The sequence below is a fragment of the Chiloscyllium punctatum genome, chromosome 18 (assembly GCF_047496795.1).
Source record: "Chiloscyllium punctatum isolate Juve2018m chromosome 18, sChiPun1.3, whole genome shotgun sequence".
NCBI classification, from domain to species: domain Eukaryota; kingdom Metazoa; phylum Chordata; class Chondrichthyes; order Orectolobiformes; family Hemiscylliidae; genus Chiloscyllium; species Chiloscyllium punctatum.
In genome coordinates this window covers 76,372,465-76,388,499 of record NC_092756.1, presented here as the reverse complement: position 1 = coordinate 76,388,499, position 16,035 = coordinate 76,372,465, and the positions used below count along the sequence as shown (strand labels likewise).

Below are 16,035 nucleotides of genomic sequence, written 5' to 3'. Positions count from 1 at the left end.
TTCTCTGTCAGTAATATCCGATGTTCTGGCGGGATCAGTGTTGAAGGGTTGGTTTGTTGATGAGAGTGTGATGAGAGCTGGCTTCCAAAAGCAAACTCTCCAACCGCACTCTTAGGAATCTCGTCCCCATCCAGAAACAGCAGCCACTTGATCACCACCTTCAACATTCAATCCTGCAGATCCTCGAAAATCTTGTGCAAGATATTGTTGGATACCACTGACCATCAACTGAATGCAGAGATGGGGATTTTTCCAAAATAGATTATAAATAAAGGATAAGCCGCAGAGACACCCCAGATGGGACTTGAACCCACAATCCCTGGCTTAGGAGGCCAGTGCCTTATCCATTAGGCCACTGGGGCCCCACATGCTGTTTGCCAATGGCAGTCGTTAAATACTGCACCCTGACCTCACATAGTGTGTATTTCTGTATGTTGTACTCTCACTAATTGGTTCTTAACCCTTCCATCTCATGCCAAATTGTTGGCTGCTTGATAAATTGATCCCACCTCCCATTTCTTCCCAAACAGACAGATGAGATATCAACCAAACTCCAACTTTGCACAACTCAAGTCTGAGGAAAATGGAGGAGACAGGAAAATAGCAAAGGGCTCAATGTTATTTTGTGCAGCACCTTGAAGATATTTGCAGTTACTGGGGAAGGTGAAAGTGGAGATGTTGCAAAAAGCTGCATTGAGGACAAATCAATACAATCTTAGCAGGCATTCAGCCCATTGTGGCTGTGCTGTCTCTTTCAGACAATTCTCCCCAGGATCTCCCAAATCCTGGAATTATCTTGTATAAGTTTCTACTAAACAGCATTTGCCATAATCTCAACACAGGCACAATGATTTTTAACAGAGTAGTTAAAAAATCCAGTCAATTTGGATTGAGATGAAGTTGACATGGGATGAAAATCAGCCACTGCTAAGACCAGGCTTAAAAATGAAATCCCTGAAATCCCAGATTTCAGAAACCAGTGCCATCGCCATTAGGCCACGAGGGCACTATATTGGCAGACCACTGGAAACAGTTGACCTCAAATGAGTGTGACAGCCAAGCACACTCCCAGATCTGTGACAACACACTGAGGGACACACTAAAGGTTCAGGCAGCTGCTGCCAAGGTGTAACAGGGAAACAACACAGTCTCAGGTCTTTCTGACAAATGATCACATCATTCTTTCAGTTCTCAGACCCTCTTGGTGCCTGACAATGAACAGAGATCGTTTTCTGTCCAAGTACAAAATGCCTTTCTTTCCACAACGATACAGAAGGTTTGAGAAATGTCAATATTTCAATGGTTTGTTGATTCTTTTCTCTCTGCATAGACTGTACACAACTGATATAGAACCTTTGTATGCATTTCCAAATGATGTTACAAACTGTTTCAATACTTTGTTAATAAAATCAAATTGAAACGCAAATCAAATTTAGTCTCCCTTTGTCCACATCACCAACAAGAATAATTGAGTAAAGTTGTGAGGAATTCATCAGATCAATGAGACTCCAGGAATTCTTCCAAGATGTCAGCAATGATCCCAATGAGCCAACCAACGAACGGGAACAGTCATCAGAGAGATCCATCGTGGAGCGACCAAAGAAGGAGTCGATTTGTATCCCTGCGGAGGGCCGCTGTCCTGACCTTGAGATGTATGCTCAACCGTCAGGAGATGGGTGAATGCCAGATTTAAAAATCACACAACACCAGGTTAGAGTCAAACATGTGGAAGCACTAGGTTTCGGAGCACTGCTCCTTCATCAGGTGGTTGTGGAGAATAAGATTGCAAAACACAGAATTTATAGCAAATGTTTACAGTGTGATGCAACTGAAATTGTATCTTGAGAAAGACCTGGATTGTTTGTTAAGTCTCTCATCTTTTAGAATGGCCAGGTTGGTTTTCGTTCTTTCATATGTAAATTGCAAAACTTTTATCAAAAGTTACATTCTCAAGTGAACTTTAACAATTGGTGTCATGTCGGCCCAGATGATGTATTGAAGGTGTGAGCTCCCCTGTGTGAGGCTGTCTGTGCCCCAATGGTCAGACTGATTCTAATCTAATAAACAGATTTACAGCATCTTACATGAATTCATACAGTTTTTGAGCAAAGTGAAATGTAATTCTGGAAGTACAAGTTCATCACACAAACTTATATGTGTGTGTGTGTATATGTATGTATGTGTATGTGCGTGTATTTGTATGTGTTTGTGTGTCTATGTGTATATTTGTGTGTGTGTCTATGTGTGTATATGTTTGTGTGTATGTGTGTGTATATGTATGTGTGTATATGTGTGTGTATGTAAGTTGTGTGTGGGTGTGGGTGTTTTTGTGTATGTTTGTATGTGTATGTGTGTGTATATGTGTGTGTATGTGTGTGTATGTGTATGTGTATGTTGTGTGTATATGTGTGTGTATGGGTGTGTGTATGTGTGTGTGCATGTGTGTGTTTGTTGTGCATGTGTATGTGTGAATGTGTAAGTGTGTGTGTATATGTGTGTGTGTATATGTGTGTATGTGCGTGTGTTAATGTGTATGTGTATGTGTGTGTGTGAATGTGTGTGTTTGTGTTTGCGTGCGTGTATATGTGTGTGTGTGTATGTGTGTGGGTGTGTGTATGTGTGTGTGTGTATGTGTTTGTGTGTGTGTGTGTGTGTGTATGTGTGTGTGTGTGTGTGTGTGTATGTGTGTGTGTGTGTGTGTGTGTGTGTGTGTGTGTGTATGTAGTTGAATGGGGTCACCTGTAATGTCCCAGTTGATTGCTGAAGTGTTCTCCGACTGGGAGGGAACACTCCTGTCTGTTGACACTCATAACAGCCCCACCCCCCCCAACCGATATACACACACACACACACACACACACACACACACGCACACAAGCACATATAGATTTCTGGGGTGAATTTGTATTTGCAGAACTACATTTTACTTTGCTCAAAAACTGCATGAACGACAGAGCGAAGGAGAGAATTGAGGCAACTCCCAGAATCAGGTGACTCAGTGGTTAGCACTGCTGCCTCACAATACCAGGGTCCTAGGTTCAATTCCAGCCTTAGGTAACTGCCTGTGTGGAGTTTGCACATTGCTCTGGTCTCCTCCCACAGTACAAAGGTGAATTGGCCATGTAAAATTACCCATAGTGTTACCTGTTTCCACACTGTAGGTAGTCTAATCCAGGGGAAGGATCTGAAGGCCCTAATTTACGAGGGCTCTAAGCCCATGCCTTTCCAGGACTTCTCAGCGGTGGTAAACCAGAAAAGAAAACCTTACGATGATGAGCCTAAGATATAGGAATGGAAGTCAGGCCATTCAGCCCATCGGGTCCACCCTGCCATTCAATTGTGAATGATGGGCATTTCAACGCCACTTTGTGGCACTCTCATCGTTCACCCTTAATTCCTTGCGTGATCAAGAATTTATCAATCTCTGCCCTGAAGACAATTAACGTCCTGGCCTCTGCTGCGCTCCACGGCAATGAATTCCACAGGCCCACCACTCTCTGCCTGAAGAAATGTCTCCTCATTTCCGTTCTAAATTGACCCCCCTCTAATTCTCAGGCTGTGCCAATGGGTCCTGATGGAAACACATTCCCAGCATCCACCCTTTCTAAGCCATGCATTATCGAGTAAATTTGTATTAGATCTCCCCTCAACCTTCTAAACTCTAATCAATACAATCCCAGGATCCTCAGCTGTTCATTGTATGTTAAGCCTCCCATTCCAGGGATCATCTGTGTGAATCTCCGCTGGACATGCTCCAGTGCCAGTATGTCCTTCCTGAGGTGTGGAGCCCAAAATTGGATACAGTATTTCAAATGGGGCCTAACCAGAGCTTTATAAAGTCTCAGAAGGACATCGCTGCTTTTACATTCCAACCCTCTTGAGACAAATGGCAACATTACATTTGTTTTCTTAACCACGGACTCAACCTGCAAGTCAACCTTTAGAGATTCCTGGACTATCATTCCCAGATCCCTTTGTACTTTGGCCTTATGAATTTTCTCCTGTTTAAAAAATAGTCCATGCCTGTATTCCTTTTTCCAAAGTGCAAGTCCTAGCATTTGCTCAGGTTGAATTTCATCAGCCATTTCCTGGACCACTCTCCTAAACTGTCTAAATCTTTCTGCAGCCTCCCCACCTCCTCAGAACGACCTGCTTGTCTGCCTAACTTTGCATCATCGGTGAACTTCACCAGAATGTCCCCCAGTCCCTTCATCCAGATCATTAATATATAAAGTGAACAGCTGCGGCCCCAACACTGAACCCTACGGGACACCACTTGTCACCAGCTGCCATTCCAAGAAAGAACCTTTTATCCCAACTCTCTGCCTGCTGTCAGACAGCCAATTCCCAATCCATGCCAGTAGCTCACCTCGAACACCATGGACCCTCACCTATCTCAGCAGTCTCCCGTGAGGCACCTTATCATAGGCCTTTTAGAAATCTAGGTAGATAACATCCACTGGGTTTCCCTGGTCTAACCTACTTGTTACCTCTTCAAAGAATTCTAACAGGTTTGACAGGGATGACCTCCCCTTACTAAATCCATGCTGACTTGTTCTAATCCAACCCTGCACTTCCAAGAATTTAGAAATCTCATCCTTAATGATGGATCCTAGAATTTAACCTACAACCGTGGTTAGGCTAACCGGCCTATAATTTTCCATCTTTTATCTTGATCTTTTCTTGAACAAGGTGTTTACAACAGTGATTTTCCAATTATCTGGGAATTTCCCCGACTCCATTGATTTTTGAAAGATTGAAAATAGCCTCTACTATTTCCTCAGCCACCTCCCTCAGAACTCTAGGATGTAGACCATCGGGGCCGGGAGATTTTTCAATTTTTACACCTTTTAGCTTTTCTAGCACTTCCTCTTTTGTAATGGCTACCATACTCAAATCTGCCCCCTGACTGTCCTTAATTGTTAGGATAATGCTCATGTCTTCCACTGTGAAGAATGACACAAAGTATTTACCAAGTTCTTCAGCCATTTCCTTATGTCCCTTCACGAGCCTTCCTGCATCAATTTGGAACGGCCTAATTTCTACTTTTGCCTCTCGTTTGTTTCTTATGTATTGAAAGAAACTTTAACAATCATTTCTAATATTACTGGCTAACTTACCTTCATATTTGACCCTCTCCTTCCTAGTTCTATGTCTTTGTTATCCTCTGTTTGTTTTTGTCGTCTTCCCAATCTTCTGATTTCCCAGTGCTCTTGGCCACTTTGTAGACTCTCTCTTTCCCTATGAAACATTTCCTGACTTCCTTTGTCAGCCCTGGCTGTTTAATTCCCGCCCCCTGACGGATAATGTTTCTGCCAAGAGAAGACTGAGGGAGTTTGGGATCCAGTACTCTCTGAGGGATCCGTACATCTCTTTGATACATCGGAGAAGGCAAGAGACTTTGTGGACAAATTAACCGAATCTGAACAATTTAGTATCTACAAATAGTGTTGTTTGGTTATGTCTTTGTTGTTTTTTTAAAAAATCGAGGAAGTCCAGTTGGAGCTTTCTTTTCCTTGTTTTCCCTCTTGGTAATAATCCGGTTTAAACTGTGTTTGGTGGCGGTTGAGATGTGTACTTTCAATTTCTAAGTGGAGTTATACCAGAGGATGGGTGGGGCATTTTACGGTTTTCTTTTCCAATCCACACAGATGTCACACCAGGATTGATTTTTTTCCAATCCCCATGGCAACCCTGGACTTGGTGGCACCTTGTACGATCGGTAATATTACCATCTCTGATCACACTCCAGTGTACCTGTTGGTTAAGATTAAGGACGTTACAGTGGGCCCAAGGCACTGGCAAATGGATCCCTTTATCCTCAAGGATAATACATTTGTGGAGTATTTCTCTCGGGAATTTTGGGCATTCTAGACATTAACTCACGCTCGATTAGTAGCCAATCCTTCCTTTCGGAAATTGCCAAAGCCTATGCCAGTGGGTCAGTTATTTCCTACTCTGTCAGTCGGAGGTGGAAGAAGGGTGAGCAGCAACATCTCCTCGAAGCACTGTTGAAGGCAGCTGAGAAGGCCTACTTTGACAGGCCCTCGTTGGTCAAGTTACAGAGGATTACGGCACTGCGGTCTGCATTGAATTCCGTGCTCACGCAGACAGCAAAGAACAAGCTTAGTTTTGCAAATCAAAGGTTATATGATCATGGTGACAGGTCTGGCAAATACTTAGCATATCTCGCTAGGAAAAGGAGCGCCCCTCAAGCCATTACGGTGATTAGGGAAGGGTCTGGGAACCGAACGTGTGACTCCAAAAAGATTAATGTGTCATTCCAGAGATTTTACTCTAAGTTATACCAATCTGAGGTTTGTGAGGAGGGGAGGGCCAAAATGGAGGCTTTATTCAAGGATCTGGAGCTCCCGGGTGTGACCCCCGAACAAGAGTCTTTTCTCAATGTCCCCTTATCAGAGCAAGAGGTGCAGGAGGCTGTGAAGCAGCTTCAGAGTGGAAAGGCACCCGGTCCTGATGGACTTCCCAGTGAATTCTAGAAGGAATTTATAAACATATTGTCAGGCCCGATGTTCAACATGTTTAATGACTCATACAGCCATGATTGTCTCCCGCCATCTCTGAGAGAGGCCAATATTTCGCTTATTCTTAAAAAAGGGAAGGTCCCAAGGGACTGTGCTTCTTACAGGCCCATTTCACTCTTAAATGTGAACTTTAAAATCCTCTCTAATACTCTTGTGTTAAGGCTGGAGACTGTGTTACCTTCTATTGTTAAAGAGGACCAGACGGGCTTCATAAAGGGCCGCAGATCCTCCAATAATGTCAGGAGGCTGCTTAATGTAATTCAAGTGTGTCAACAACAGTCAATATAGGGATTGGTGATTTCTCTAGATACAGAGAAGGCGCTTGACCGAGTTGAGAGGGCGTACCTTTTCTATACTCTGGAGCGGTTTGTTTTGGGCGAAGTTTTTATAAGATGGGTAAAGGTTCTCCACAATGACCCTCTCACTGCAATCATCACCAACAGGGTGTGATCAAGCAATTTTAACATTTTTGGGGTCAGCCGACAGGTCTGTTCCCTTTCGCCACTGCTTTTTACAGTGGGGATTGAATCATTGGGGGAGGCCATTCATAGGGATCCCAATATATCAGCTCCAGACGTGGGGTCAAATTTACATCAGAGTTTATTGTATGTGGACAATGTCAGAATTCTTTCATCAAATCCAGCAGTTTCAGTCCCTCGCCTGTTCGCATGTATCTGTGTGTTTGGCACCTTTTTGGGGGACAAGATTAATCTTTCAAAATCAGAGGCTATGCCTATGGGTGGTCTTATGAAAGTGTTAAGTCTTGAGGGTGAATATCGATTCCCATTTAAATGGTCACAGGGGGGTGTTGTGTATTTGAGCATGTTCATTACTCCAGTTCTGAATCGGCTGTTCAAAGCCAATTTTGTTCAATTATTTAACAAAATCAAACAAGACCTTCAAAGATGGAGGCGCTTCTGGTCTCGTGGTTGGGTCGGATAGTGTTTATTAAGATGAATATTCTCCCTCGTTTACTATCCCCTATATGGATGCTCCCCCTGATTTTCGATAAGCAAACATTCAGGAGACTGAACGGCTGGTTCAGCCCCTTTATTTGACATCGTCAGTGGCCCCTCATTAAATGAGCTAAACTGCGATTGTCTCACAGACTGGGGGGAGTGGATCTCCCAGACATTAATAGCTACCAACTAAGCTCACTTTTATCCTACATGAGTGATTGGGCTTGTGGGGACCCTCTTTCAATGTGGTTCGATATTGAAACCTCCCAGGCTAAGGTGACGCCTTACTCACTTGCTGTGTTTGGACAAAATGAGGACAGTTAGGGAATATTGCCATAACCCAATAGTTATCGATACTGTTAAAGCATGGTGGGCAATTCAGCATAGGGAAGGCAATATTGGCAAGACATCTTCTCTTACACCGGGTCTGCCAGGTTTTCAACAGGGGATAATAGATTTAGGATCCAAACATTGGGCAGTTAGGGGTGTGTCTTGTGTGGGTGTTTTGTTTGTGGGAGACACAATGATGTCCTTCGATCAGTTAGCACGGAAACACAAGCTACCGAACAGGGACTTCTTTTGTTTATTTCAAGTTAGAGATTTTATTCAAACAAAGACGATACTTTTGACTGATCCCTCCAAGTCCGACATAGAGAGAGGGGTGATTTAGCCCCATATCCTGCAGACCCCACAAAGTTCTGTATTTTTCTGACACAACATCCCACCAAACCCAAAACAGACCTGGGGACGTTTCCAGGGGAGATGAGAATTCGATTTGACATCAGACAAAGAAGATCAGTCATGAAGACAAAGCTTAAAAGTTAGCCATCCCAGATGGGACTTGAACCACAATTCCAGGCTGAGGAGGCCAGTGCCTTATCCATTAGACCACTGGGGCCACACGTGCATAGTTAAAATGGCAGCCTATAAGTACTGCACCCTGAAGCTCTCATATTGTGTTCTTCTCTGAGTTTTATACTCACACTGATTGGTTGTTCCCCTTGCATCTCATTCTAAATCATTGGCTGCTTGATAAAATTGATCTTACCTCCCAAATCTCCCCAAATGGACAGACAAGAAATCCACCAAACTCCAACGTTGCACAACTCAAGTCTGAGGAAAATGGAGCAGACAGGAAAATAGCAAAGAGCTCAATGTTATTGTGTGCACCAGTTTCAAGATATTTGCAGTCAGTGGGGAAGGAGGCAGTGGAGATTTTGCAAAAAGCTGCATTGAGGACAATTCAACAGGATCTTAGCGGGCATTCAGCCCATTGGGGATGTGCTGTCTCTTTCAGACAATTCACCCCAAGATCTCCCAAACCCTGGAATTTCCTTGTGCAAGTTTCTACTAAAGAGCATTTTCCATAATCTCGAAGCAGGCAAGTGATTTTTAACGGAGTAGTTGAAAAATCCAGTCAATTTGGATTGAGATGGAGTTGATATGGGTTGAAAATCAGCCACCACAAAGACCAGGCTTAAAAAGTCAACACCCCAAAAGGGTTTTGAACCTCCAATCCACTACATCAGAAGCTACAGTCTTACCCATTAAGCCACAAAAACTCAGTGCCAATACTCCACTGGGAATAGTTGATCTTAAACGAGCGCTGCAGCCGAGCATATTCCAAGATCTGTAACGACACACTGAGGGACACACTAAAGTTTCGGGCAGCTGCTGCCAAGGTGTAACAGGGAAACAACACAGTCTCAGGTCTTTCTGACAAATGATCACATCGTCCTTTCAGTTCTCAGACCCTCTTGGTGCCTGACAATGAACAGAGATCGGTTCCTGCCCATGTACAAAATGCTGTTTTTTTCACGACACAGAACTTTGAGAAGTGTCAAAATTCCAGTATTTTGTTGGTTCTTTTCTCTCTGCATAGACTGTACACAACTGGTTTAGAACCTGTGTATGCATTTCTATTTGCTTTTTTATGAATAAAGTCTATTTTTTAAAAAAACAAATTTTGGAGAGAGAGAAGATCTGCCCGAACTTGCGAGACCCCCCTTTGTGGAAGAGAGCCAGCCCTATATCGGGACAGGAAGGAGATTCCAATGGCCCAGCATGGATTGTTCCAGTTAATACCCTCGCCTCCTTGACCACAAAGTGGGGAGGGAAGTGGGAGATGGCACAGTGCAGGGTGACACGAGGCAGACGGATGCACAAGATGGCCGCTGAGCCATAAGTCGGCCATTTGACACACAAGATGACCGCCAGACCACAATATGGAGAGAGACAGCAGAGCAAACACAGACACTGCCTGGGGGCACCAGAATGCCAGCACAATGCACTCACAACCGAGTTGATTAGTTTAAGGCGGATGGGAGAGACAATACACATGAAGAACATACACTGCCCGCCAAAGGGTCTGGGTCAGACAACACCTTTGATAGAAATGCTAACTGTTAGATACAGACTCAATACAGAGGGATAATAGCCAGGGCTGCAGTAATCGTCCTTCTCAGGAAGAGCGATTAGCGCCCATTACGACAGCAACGGACTTCCGCGCAGACGCTGAAACTGACAACTGCACTGAACTTAACAAAGGCCACGCTGGAACTGACAATAACTGCACCGAAACGATCAAGGATTCTGCAATGTTTACAATAAACAAGCCATGTTACAGAGACAATAACCTCATCACTGACCTATTATATCACAAAATGTATCACAGTATCTTGACCATGTGCTCCGGGTTGAGAGAAGAATCACAGCTGACCACTGTGCTGTTGGTGCTGCTCTCTCCCCGGAGCTCCGGGATTTCCTTGGACAATAAACTCTGTTGGTGAACCCCGACTCTGACTCAGAGCCTGGCGGTTTTCAGCAGTTGCCTTCCAACAAATGTTTGTCCAATCTGTGTTCTCCAACGATGGCCGAACTACCTCACATCTCCATCATAGCCTCCTTGCAATTGTATTCAATACCTTGACTAAGAAAGGTCAGGGCCCAAATGCATAGCCACAACCCCATCAGTTCCAACCTTGAACACCCAGATTTCAATCATTTCCATTGACAGATTGGACATCATCATAAATACCAAACATGCAGGTAATCTGGGGTTCAGCTGGTAATGTTGACAGAATATAGCTTAGACTGACACCAACACAACCAAAACCGAAGGTCATTTGTCCATAGATAGGTAGGCCCATCTGTTGGAGCCCCAGTGATCTCTTGGGAAAGGCACCAAATTCCTAAACCAGAGATTGTGAGCTCAAATCTTATTTGGGGTTTTGAGTTTGTTGAAACCTTCACTGTGCAGCTGATCTTAATCCAGTGTGGTCACGTGACCATGGCAACAAAATCAGGCATTCTCAATTGATCCTCACCTGGAGAAATTTGACCAGATAGAAAATTGGCCAAACTAAATTAAACAGCAGCTATCAGCTCCAGAGAACAGTGCAACGAAGATCAAAGAGCGACAAAGATTCAAGAAGAACCAGTTCCAACCAGACTGAGGGTTGTATATTGGAGAAGTGTCAGCCTGAGTCAATCCACTTTGTAGCTCCTGGCATGACAAGAGTCAAGGGTATTGGTATGACCCCATTGGATGATGTGAACCCAGCTCATGACCGTATTGGCCAAAGCCACAGAAGATTCTGGAAGACCAGGGACAGGAGAAGAGGAAAACACACCTGAACGCCAAACCCTTAGCAAAGCCTTTGACTGGGTCCTGCAGTGGAGCTCTGACCATCTGCTCCAAACCTGTTCATAAAAACCCTCGCGTGAGAAGGGCAGACCATTCAGCCCATCACATCCACACTGACCCTCTGAAGAGCATCCCATCCAGGCCCAACCCCGATCCTCTCACGCTGCATTCCCCAAAGCCAATCCACCGAACCTGTACATCTTTCGGATGTGGGAGGAAACCAAAGCACCCGGAGTCCCCCATGGAGAGAATGTGCAAACTCAACACAAACAGACACCCAAGGGAGGAATCAAAGCCAGGTCCCTGACACTGTGAGGCAGCAGTGCTACCCACTGAGCCACCATGCCATCCCCAGGAGAATCTCAGCAGGTTTTCCGCTATTGTGACTGTGCTGTCTCTTTCAGAAAATTCACCTCAATCCTGCAAATCTTGTGCAAGAAGATGTTGGGCACCACTTTCCATCTAGAGATTTTCCCAAAGTTGATTTGAAATCAAGTTGACAAAGGGCAAGTGACTGACACCCCAGATGGGACTCGAACTCACAAGCCCTGGCTTAGAAGGCCAGTGCCATATCCATTAGGCCACTGGGGCCACACACCTGGGCAAAAATCACAGCCTTTATGTACTGCACCCGACCTCTCTTACTGTGTGTTTCTGAGTGTTATACTCTCACTGATTGTTTTTTACCCCTACCATCTCATGCTAAATTGTTGGCTGCTTGATAAATCAATCTCGCTTCCCATTTGTGTCCAAACGGACAGATGAGAAATTAACCAAACTCCAATGTTGCACAACTCAAGTCTGAGGAATATGGAGCAGACAAGAAAATAGCAAAGGGCTCAATGTTATTTTGTGCAGCACCTTGAAGATATTTGCAGTTAGTGGGGAAGGAGTAAGTGAAGATGTTGCAAACAGCTGCATTGAGGACAAATCAACAGAATCATAGCAGGCATTCAGCCCATTGTGGCTGTGCTGTCTCTTTCAGACAATTCACCCCAAGATCTCCCAAATCCTGGAATTACCTTGTGCAAGCTTCGAATAATCATTGTTAAAAATCAGACAACACCAGGTTGTAGTCCAACAGGTTTATCTCAAAGTACTAGCTTTCGGAGCGCTGCTGCTTCGTCAGGTGGTTGTGGAGTATAAGATTGTAAGACACAGAATTTATGGCAAAAGTTTACAGTGTGATGTCACTGAAATTATATGTTGAAAAACATCTGGATTGTGTGTGAAGTCTCTCATCTTTTAGAATGACCAGGTTGGTTTCAGTTCTTTCATGTGTAAATCACAAAACGTTTTTCATTGCCAAGTGAAATGGCAAGCTGTCCAATAAAAGCTAAATGCTGTGAATGCTGGAAATCTGAAAGAGAGAAAATGCTGGAGAAATCATGACTCAAAAACATGATTGAGTTTTCTGAAAAAGTCACAAAGAGGATTGATGAGGGCAGAGCAGGGGATGTGATCTATATGGACTTCAGTTAGGCGTTCGACAAGGTTCCCCATGGGAGGCTCATCAGCAAGGTTAGATCTCATGGAATACAGGGAGAACTAGCTCTTTAGATACAGAAATGGCTCAAAGGTAGGAGACAGAGGATGGTGGTGGAGGGTTGTTTTTCAGACTGGAGCCCTGTGACCAATGGAGTGCCACAAGAATCAGTGCTGGGTCCACTACTTTCCGTCATTTATATATATGTTAGTATCATTAGTAAGTTTTCAGATGACACCAAAATTGGAGGTGTAGTGGACAGCAAAGAAGGTTCCCTCAGATTACAACGGGATCTTGATTAGAAGGGCCGATGAGCTGAGGAGTGATGGGTGGAGTTTAATTTAGATCAATGTGAGGTGCTGCATTTTGGGAAAGCAAATCTTAGCTGGGCTTATAGACTTAATGGGAATGTCCCAGGGAGTGTTGGTGAACAAAGAGGCCTTAGAGTGTAGGTTCATAGCTCCTTGAAAGTAGAGTCACAGATCAATAGGATAGTGAAGACGGAGATGGATTCTATAGATGGGAGGTTGGCCTTTGTGATTGTCCGGGCCGAGTTCACCACTCTCTGTAACCGTCTCCGATCTTGAATGGTGCAGTTGCCAAACCAGGTAGTGATACATCCAGACAGAATGCTGTCGATGGTGCACCTATAAACGTTGGCAAGGGTATTCTCTGTCAGTAATATCCGATGTTCTGGAGGGATCAGTGTTGAAGGGTTGGTTTGTTGATGAGAGTGTGATGAGAGCTGGCTTCCAAAAGCAACCCCTCTAACCACACTCTCAGGAATATTGTCCCGATCCAGAGACAGCAGCCACTTGATCACCAACTTCAACATTCAATCCTGCAGATCCCCGAAAATCTTGTGCAAGATCATATTGGATACCACTGACCATCAACTGAATGCAGAGATAGGGATTTTTCCAAAATAGATTAGAAATGGAGGATAAGCCACAGAGACACCCCAGATGGGATTTGAACCCACAATCCCTGGCTTAGGAGGCCAGTGCCTTATCCATTAGGCCACTGGGGCCCCACATGCAGGTTGCCAATGGCAGCCTTTAAATACTGCACCCTGACCTCGCATAGTGTGTGTTTCTGAGTGTCAGATGCTCACTGATTGTTTTTTACCCCTTCCATCTCATGCTAAATTGTTGGCTGCTTGATAAATTGATCCCGCCTCCCATTTCTCCCCAAATGGACCGATGAGAAATCAACCAAACTCCAACTTTCTGGATTAGTGATGCTGGAAGAACACAGCAGTTCGGGCTTTTGCCCGAAATGTCGATTTCGAAGCTACTTGGATGCTGTCTGAACTGCTGTGCTCTTCCAGCACCACTAATCCAGAATCTGGTTTCCAGCATCTGCAGTCACTGTTTTTACCACCTTCAAACTCCAAATTTGCACATCTCAAGTCTGAGGAAAATGGAGCAGACAGGAAAATAGCAAAGGGCTCAATGTTATTTTGTGCAGCACTTTCAAGATATTTGCAGTTACTGGGGAAGGAGGAAGTGGAGATGTTGCAAAAAGCTGCATTGAGGACAAATCAACACAATCTTAGCGGGCATTCAGCCCATTGTGGCTGTGCTGTCTCTTTCAGACAATTAACCCCAAGATCTCCCAATTCCCGGAATTACCTTGTGAAAGTTTCTATTAAACAGCATTTGCCATGATCTCAACACAGGCACAATGATTTTTAACAGAGTAGTTTAAAAATCCAGTCAATTTGGATTGAGATGGAGTTGACATGGGATGAAAATCAGCCACTGCAAAGATCAGGCTGAAAAATGAAATCCCTGAAATCCCAGATTTCAGAGGCCAGTGCCATAGCCATTAGGCCACGAGGGCACTATATTGGCAGACCACTGGAAACAGTTGACCACAAATGAGTGCGACAGCCAAGCACACTCCCAGATCTGTGACAACACACTGAGGGACGCACTAAAGGTTCAGGCAGCTGCTGCCAAGGTGTAACAGGGAAACAACACAGTCTCAGGTCTTTCTGACAAATGATCACATCGTCCTTTCAGTTCTCAGACCCTCTTGGTGCCTGACACTGAACAGAGATCGTTCACTGCCCAAGTACAAAATGCCTTTCTTTCCACAACGATACAGAAGGTTTGAGAAATGTCAATATTCCAATGGTTTGTTGGTTCTTTTCTCTCTGCATAGACTGTACACAACTGATTTAGAACCTTTGTATGCATTTCCAAATGATGTTACAAACTGTTTCAATACTTTGTTCACAAAATCAAGTTGAAACGCAAATCAAATTTAGTCTCCCTTTGTCCCCATCACCAACAAGAATACTTGAGTAAAGTTGTGAGGAATTCATCAGAACAATGAGACTCCAGGAATTCTTCCAAGATGTCAGCAATGATCCCAATGAGCCAACCAACGAACGGGAACAGTCATCAGAGAGATCCATCGTGGAGCGACCAAAGAAGGAGTTGATTTGTATCCCTGCGGAGAGCCGCTGTCCTGACCTTGAGATGTATGCTCAACCGTCAGGAGATGGGTGAATGACAGATTTAAAAATCTCACAACACCAGGTTAGAGTCGAACATGTGGAAGCACTAGGTATCGGAGCACTGTTCCTTCATCAGGTGGTTGTGGAGAATAAGATTGCAGGACACAGAATTTATAGCAAATGTTTACAGTGTGATGCAACTGAAATTGTATCTTGAGAAAGACCTGGATTGTTTGTTAAGTCTCTCATCTTTTAGAATGGCCAGGTTGGTTTTCGTTCTTTCATATGTAAATTGCAAAACTTTTATCAAAATTTACATTCTCAAGTGAACTTTAACAATTGGTGTCATGTCAGCCCAGATGATGTATTGAAGGTGTGAGCTCCCCTGTGTGAGGCTGTCTGTGCCGCAATGGTCAGACTGATATTAATCTAATAAACAGATTTACAGCATCTTAGATGATTCATACATTTTTTGAGCAAAGTAAAATATAATTCTGTAAGTACAAGTTCATCACAAAAACTTATATGTGCGTGTGTATATGTGTGTGTGAATGTATGTATGTGTGTGTATATGTGTGCGTGTGTATGAGTGTGTATACGTGTGTGCATATGTGTGTGTGGGTGTGTGTGTGTGCATTTATATGTGTGTGTATATGTGTGTTGGTGTGTATATGTTTGTGTGTATGTGTATGTGTGTGTATGTGTGCGGCTGTGTATGTGCGTGGCTGTGTATGTGCGTGTGGGTGCATATGTGTGTGTATGTGTGTCTATGTGTGTGTGCGTATGTGTGTGTACGTGTGTGTGTATATGTGTATGTGTGTGTGGGTGTGTATGTGTGTGTATGTGTGAGTGTGGGTGTTTATGTATGTGTGTATGTGTCTGTGTATGTGTATGTGTGTGTATGTATGTGTGTGTATGTGCATGTGTGTGTA

General features: G+C 44.0%; 3 non-coding genes across 3 annotated transcripts; all 3 read right to left on the bottom strand.

Moving 5' to 3' along the window:
- Positions 1-289: 289 nt before the first annotated feature.
- Positions 290-362, bottom strand: trnar-ccu (transfer RNA arginine (anticodon CCU)). Its single transcript has one exon. It is a non-coding gene; the product is annotated as a tRNA-Arg (tRNA).
- Positions 363-11,668: 11,306 nt separating this feature from the next.
- On the bottom strand, positions 11,669-11,741 carry trnar-ucu (transfer RNA arginine (anticodon UCU)). The gene has a single exon. It is a non-coding gene; the product is annotated as a tRNA-Arg (tRNA).
- Positions 11,742-13,593: 1,852 nt separating this feature from the next.
- trnar-ccu (transfer RNA arginine (anticodon CCU)) lies at positions 13,594-13,666 on the bottom strand. Its single transcript has one exon. It is a non-coding gene; the product is annotated as a tRNA-Arg (tRNA).
- Positions 13,667-16,035: the final 2,369 nt, after the last annotated feature.